The sequence below is a fragment of the Lactuca sativa genome, chromosome 8, assembly GCF_002870075.4.
Source record: "Lactuca sativa cultivar Salinas chromosome 8, Lsat_Salinas_v11, whole genome shotgun sequence".
NCBI lineage: Eukaryota > Viridiplantae > Streptophyta > Magnoliopsida > Asterales > Asteraceae > Lactuca > Lactuca sativa.
This window is the reverse complement of record NC_056630.2, coordinates 29,544,216-29,550,775: the sequence shown is the minus strand read 5'-3', so window position 1 is coordinate 29,550,775 and position 6,560 is coordinate 29,544,216.

Genomic DNA, 6,560 nt, shown 5'->3' with positions numbered 1-6,560 from the left:
GACCTGCTTTGTGCTGAAGGCCAACATTCCTAGGGCAGACCAAATAGACTGTAGACCTGGATAGGGCATACTAGTCAGGTTGAAGGATTAACAAGCGGTCCGGGTAGGATGAATGCCCTGAGAGGCGGTCTAGACATGCCGATGGCTCGGAGAGCGGTCCAGATAGACTGATGGCCCTACAAGGCGGTCTAGTAAGGTTGATGGCACATTATGCATGTTGTTTGTTTATTTGTTACTATGATATAGCAATGATTTGTATGGCGTTGGTATTTTGGGGGGACTCACTTTGCTTTGGGCTTACAATTGTTAATTATGTTTCAGGTACTTCTAATGATCGCGGGAAGGTGAAGGCGTGATTGTGTACTGTGACATCCCCAAAATCTCGGCCAGAAAAGACCGATTTTCATTTATGCTTTTAAATATTTTCAGAGTAAATCCTTTTGATTTGAAAGAGTTGCGGAATTTGTTCCCAAAAACAAAACATGATAAAACAATGTTTACCGAAGCATTTCATAAAAGAAATGTATTTTCATTATAATCAAAACTCGGGGTGTCATGTTCCGATACAGACCAATAAGCATAAACGAATATATTACAAGTCATATAACAAATATAAACATATGCAGACTTGTAAACAAAACAACTTGATGGTTCATCCATCTCATGCCCTTCCGCCACTACCTGTAATACAATTTAAAACTGAGTGGGTCAGGCTTGGGAGCCTGGTGAGCACATAGGGTTTTCAACCCACAATAAATATCATATTTAATTTTTCACCAACCAACAATAACCCAATTACCCATTCCCGTTATTCTCACTTTAATGTCCCTAAAACAACTAACATAAGGGACCTAGTCTAAGAATATTTCATTGGGGCGACAACACATGCTTCGGGGGTACCTCAGCAATATAAGTCAAATAAGGCAACCATGAGGGGGATGGAGTACAACGAATGAACACCCAAGTTCATTAACACCTACAGGTGGCGAACCTGCTAATGTTTCCACAAGACTATCTAGAAAAGTATGTGGTTGTCATCTAAACTCCGCTAGATGACTAAATCAAACAACAACGAGGCCTCTCATTTGTTTATTACACACCAACTATCTACCCATGTTCTACCCAACATATTAGTAGATAAAAATATACATTTGTATACATAGTTTAAAAACCTGTATAGCATGCTTTAATCAACACATATATCACATAACAGATGAGGCACACACATGCATAACACATATCTCATAGAGAAATAATCAGATCTATAAGATAGAAGAGAGTGAATACACATTCACACATAACACAACCAAATATATACACATAGCACGTATTTGGAAGAAAGAAACTACACACTCACACTTATAAACAACAATATACTTAATACACTCGAACCATACTTGTATTATTATCGTGTTTATGAAAGGTAGTATACACTCACTTGATCAGAAGATGATCGGACAGCACTACGACTTGCAAAAGTAGTAATCCACAGCAGATCTGGAAGATCTCTTCAAAAATCGAACTTCTCGCGGGCAGAGCTTCGGCTCGGGAACCGCACTTCTCGGGATCTTCGGGATCTCGGGACTTGCCTCGGGGCTCGAGAACAATACCGGGGATTTGGGGTACTTCTGGCATGCAAATCGATGCAAAACGGGAGAGAGAAGAGAGAAAATGAGCAAATGGGTCGGCTGCCCTCGCATCCTATTTATAGGAGGCTGGAGCCTCGGAGTACGCGGGGCGTACGCCTGTATGCGGGGCGTACATGTCCGAAATCATCACTGCGTTCGTCATCTGAAGCCACTTGATGCGAGTGTCGACATCCTCGGTGAACGCGGGGCGTACTTCGGATCGGATCGCTGACTCCTCTTCGGATAATACCGGATTTTCCAATTAAAATTAAATATAAATTATTTAATAAACTTCGGAAATTCATATCTTCTTCATACGAACTCTGTTTTCGATGTTCTTTATATCCACGCGAAGGTGAGACTACGCTCTACAACTTTCGTTTAGACTCCGTCGGCTAATTTTAAATTTATTTTTAATTATTTATTTTTAATAGGCTGGGACATAAACTTTCGTTATAAATTCATAACTTCTTCGTTTGACGTCCGTTCTCGCCTAACTTTTTATCGCTTCGATACCAACAACGAGATCTTCGATTCTCGTTTAGATTGCTTCGGCTAAAAACCGCTCGATCTCAAATCGAGTATTTCAGGTTGCATACCGCTAAGCCGAAACTTCGATAAATCATAACTTCCTCATACGAAGTCAGATTTGGGCGTTCTATATATATATATATATATATATATATATATATATATATATATATATATATATATATATATATATTCGGAAACATCGTTTCAACTACTACAACATTATTCAAAGATATCAAGTTTATATTGCACTTAAATTTTGACGCTTATTTTTATTCTTAATTAATCAAACCACATAATTAAGCAATTAAGCACAAAACACATAATACTCAAATAATACAATCTTATTATTTCAAAACGGGTTACAAAGGTCAACCTAGACCATTACATTGCTAAAAATGGCAAGCCCGGAAACACAGGCGTTACATGTACCTCCTTATATTTTTATGATTTGATTCTGGGATACTCTAACATGAAACCATTTTGAAAACAAATTTGTAATAATTATTGGTTTTTAAATATTTTAAAAAGCTTTAAATTGGCTTGAATTTTATGGATGTTACAAGTTGGTATTAGAGCCTTAGTTTGAGTGAATTGGAGGAAACACTCATGTGTCTCTAGTCTCAAACTAAGGACAAGATTTTAAAATGGTTTTCAAAATACTAAAGGAGGATGCAAGTGTACGATCAGCCGGAGTCAGTGAATAGAACCCAAAATACCTTACGAATTATTTAATGCCTGGTAGCCTAGGTTTTTTCCTTATATGAAATTGACATCATTACTGCAATTTCTTAGTGTATGCATCACAATTGTACATAATTAAGATCTTATAGCCTAATAATGTTTGGTTTGGCCTTATTTCCTATTCTTGTCTGATAAAGGGCTTATAGTAAGATTAGGTATTTGGAACTCTATAGGGTCCAACGTTATGTATGGCCATCATACATGAGTGCTGCAGGGTTGATGGAAGTTTCATGGGTGGGTTGTGTGGGGTCAGTAGTTCAGTTATGAGATAGTTAGCCATCCTCTAGGAGTGAAGATTAAGCGCGAACCATGCTTACGTATATTATTAGGGCGTTGTGATGATACTTGAGACAAATAAGGGTAGGTGTGGAAGGTAGTATGGGTCCGTACTACTTAAAACACATGACCCATATGTGTAGCAAGGAAGTCACAACCCCTAGGGCTTTGTTGGGAGTTGGTTTCCGGATTATTATATGGAATGTTTGATATCTTCTTGATATATTTTCAGCATGGTGGTTACTAGACGATTTATGACTGGATCCGGATTAGGATAGGGAGATGGCGGTTAGGAAGGTTCGGCAGTGCCCGAGGTTATTGGTCAAACGGGGTCGGATGATCTGGACGCCAGGATTTGAGAGATCCTGCATGATGAGGTTACTACTCTGTTCTGAGCATAGTTGTCGGAGATGTTTGGGTCTATTAAGACCGCTATGGTTGAGTACTTTGACGAGCGTTATGCAACCATTGATGAGACGGTTGTCGCAACAGTTGTAACGGCAACAGGGAGAGGTGCTAGCGGCCAGGATAGGCCAGTATTGTCCGCTGATCAAATGTGGGAGATGATTTCCATAAAGATATCTCAGATTTTGCAAGAAGAATTGTTCGGTGTCGTGACCGCCAGGGTGATCTCCATGCTCGAGGAGAAAATTGCGGCCCTAAAAATTGTGATAGATGTTGCTACTGGGATGACTACTGGGGGAGTGTCAATTGTAGGGTCACAACGAGGAAAGAGGAGGAGGGACTTTTCAGCAGAGGACAAAGAGTCGGAGGCTGCTGACCTAGGTACTGGAAGTCAGGAGGGTCAGGAGGTGTGTGGAAAGTGTGGGGGAATCCATACATTTTCTTGTCACAAATCAGGTGCTTCAAGTGTGGAGAGAGAGGGCATGTGCAACGAGATTTCAAGAAGGATCATATATGCTTCCACTATCACCAACCAGGTTATTTCAGGTCCAGCTGCCCTACGTTGGGTGTGGAAGGGATTTGAATTCCAACGGTAATCGTTCCTCAGGAGATCAAAGTCGAGCCATAAGAAATCTCTGGTATGTAATTGGAAACCCCCATTATGTAATAATATTATGGTTAACTTGTCTTTGATCGTTATTTGTCTTGCCTGGGAATCTCGTTGAGTATGGGTAAGCAACAACTTCGGGTTAGTTACTTGTTTTGTCTGATCTATGTGTTGCGGAACTTCATGAGTCGTTAGGTCTTTAGAACTGTCAGGAGGATTTTATTATCAGATTGTAGGTAGTTAGAGTTCAGGGATTCATTAGAGGATGGGAAGTAGAATGGTTGATTGATGGATTGGAATTTTATCATCTATGTCAAGGGTTGTACTCTTTCAGTTTTTCCAAGTTCACAGGAGTGAGCACGCTTGTGAACCAGGATCAAATGGAATTTCCAGCCCGGGGTCCATTGGTCGCAAGGGTTGGCGGCAGTATTCAACGTTGGTGACCAGTAGAATTGTATGTTGTCCGTACTTGCTGGTTATCAATTATAGAGTATCCTTAGGGACAGTCGGTGGCATGTAGGAGGGCCTAGAAACTCTTGAGTAGCAACCTATCCCAAGAAGGGAACATGCTTTGTTTTCGGTATTGTGATGCTTGTTTGGTGATGTAAGGAACATTGATTAAGCCTTTTGGGAAGTGAAGAAAGGTGGTTACCTTCAGGCTCGAAGGAATAGGCCACTGACGAGAAGATGATAGTGTCGATAGGTTATCGGAAACGTTCCAGTCATAGGCTGTGGGCCTAATGATCATAAAGATTCATTCTTTCTGCTTGTGGTGTTCTCGGGATTGACGCGTTGATGGGGATCTGGCGAGTCGTAAGTCCATTGGTTGGATAAAGGAAGCAGTAAAGACTGAGGGGGGTATTAGTCAGGTATCAGAATGAATCCGAGGAATGTTTGCCCCGTATTCCTACATGTTTGCAAATTGTTTTTAGGGATCTGATGTAATGTGGAAGTTCATGGTTGATCATCTTCTTTCGTCGCTCCGGATATTGGTAATGGGATGGTAAATAGTTAAGGGTTATACTAAGGTTTTCGTGTATCAAATGGATTCAGATTATGAAAAGTTCAATATCGACCTGTTTGAGGGTCTTCTCTGCATGATTTGTGGTAGTTTCAGTCAGAAACTTGGGGAGGATTCATGGACGGCCATTTCGGGATGGCTTATAGTGGAAACTTGCGTTGGGGATCGCAAGTGTATCCGTGTGAGGCATGCACTCTGGAGGCCAGTAAGGTAAATGGGGGAAACTTTTGGTTTGTGGGGTGAATCGTTAGTTACAGGCGAAAGGAATAATATCATCAATGGAAAGTTGTGGGTTGCTGGATTAGAGTGTCCCTGTCTGTCAGAATCTAAGTACTGGGTTAGATCTGTTGGATTAGTGTCTAAGGCTGCAACTATATTAGGCAAGTATTTGACCCGGTTGTGCATGGTCCTTTTGGGTTTCCTTCACCATAGCAACTTGATAGGATGATTTATTAAGAGAGAGTAAATATTATTATACAGAATAATAATATTGTCAATATAAGTCATAGAATTAATTAGAATTAATTTGGTGACTTAAAGAGATTAATTTAATAAGAGGGTATAAACTATCAATTGTTTGATAGTTAAACTTTAGACTGTAAATCCATATAGATATATAATGGACGGATTCTAGAAGCTAAAGGATAGCTCAAATCGTCCATTGCTTATCTTAGGAATGGATTTGGATAGCCTTAAGAGAAGATTATCCAATAGGGTTTAGGTTGTAACCCTTAAGGAGTCTACAAGTATAAATAGACCCCATGGCAATGGGAATTCGACACTTAACCTAAAGTAGAGAAGCTCTGGCCGAATTCCTCCCCTCTCCTCTCTCCCAAATCATCCTCCTTGCTATTTGGTGTTTGTAAGCCATTAGAGGAGTGACAATAGTGACTCTAGAAGCTCCAAGACAACAAGGTCATCAAAGGAATTCAAAGGTATGGTTCTAGATCTGTTTCAATGTTGTTATTTAACCTAATTAGCTATTAGAAGTCTTGGATTCAAAGCATGTTTAATTAGAAAGCCTAGATCCGAGCATTAGGGTTTTGCATGCGCACATAGGAAAGTTCTTATGGATAAAACCCATCAGTGGTATCAGAGCCTTGCATGGTTTTCATTAAATTGTTGCTTAATTTTATGAAACAAACCTGCAAAATTCGAATTTTTGGTTTCTGAGTCATGGACTCGGCGAGTCCCTTTGTGCACTCGGCGAGTCCAAGCGTCAGGAATGGCCAGATTTGGGATTTTTTCATAATTATCTTATGGAAACTTTCCTTAATCATATTAGATCAAACCTAATCCGATTTTTTGATATATATGACTATAATCTTGATCTAATTAAAGGTAATTA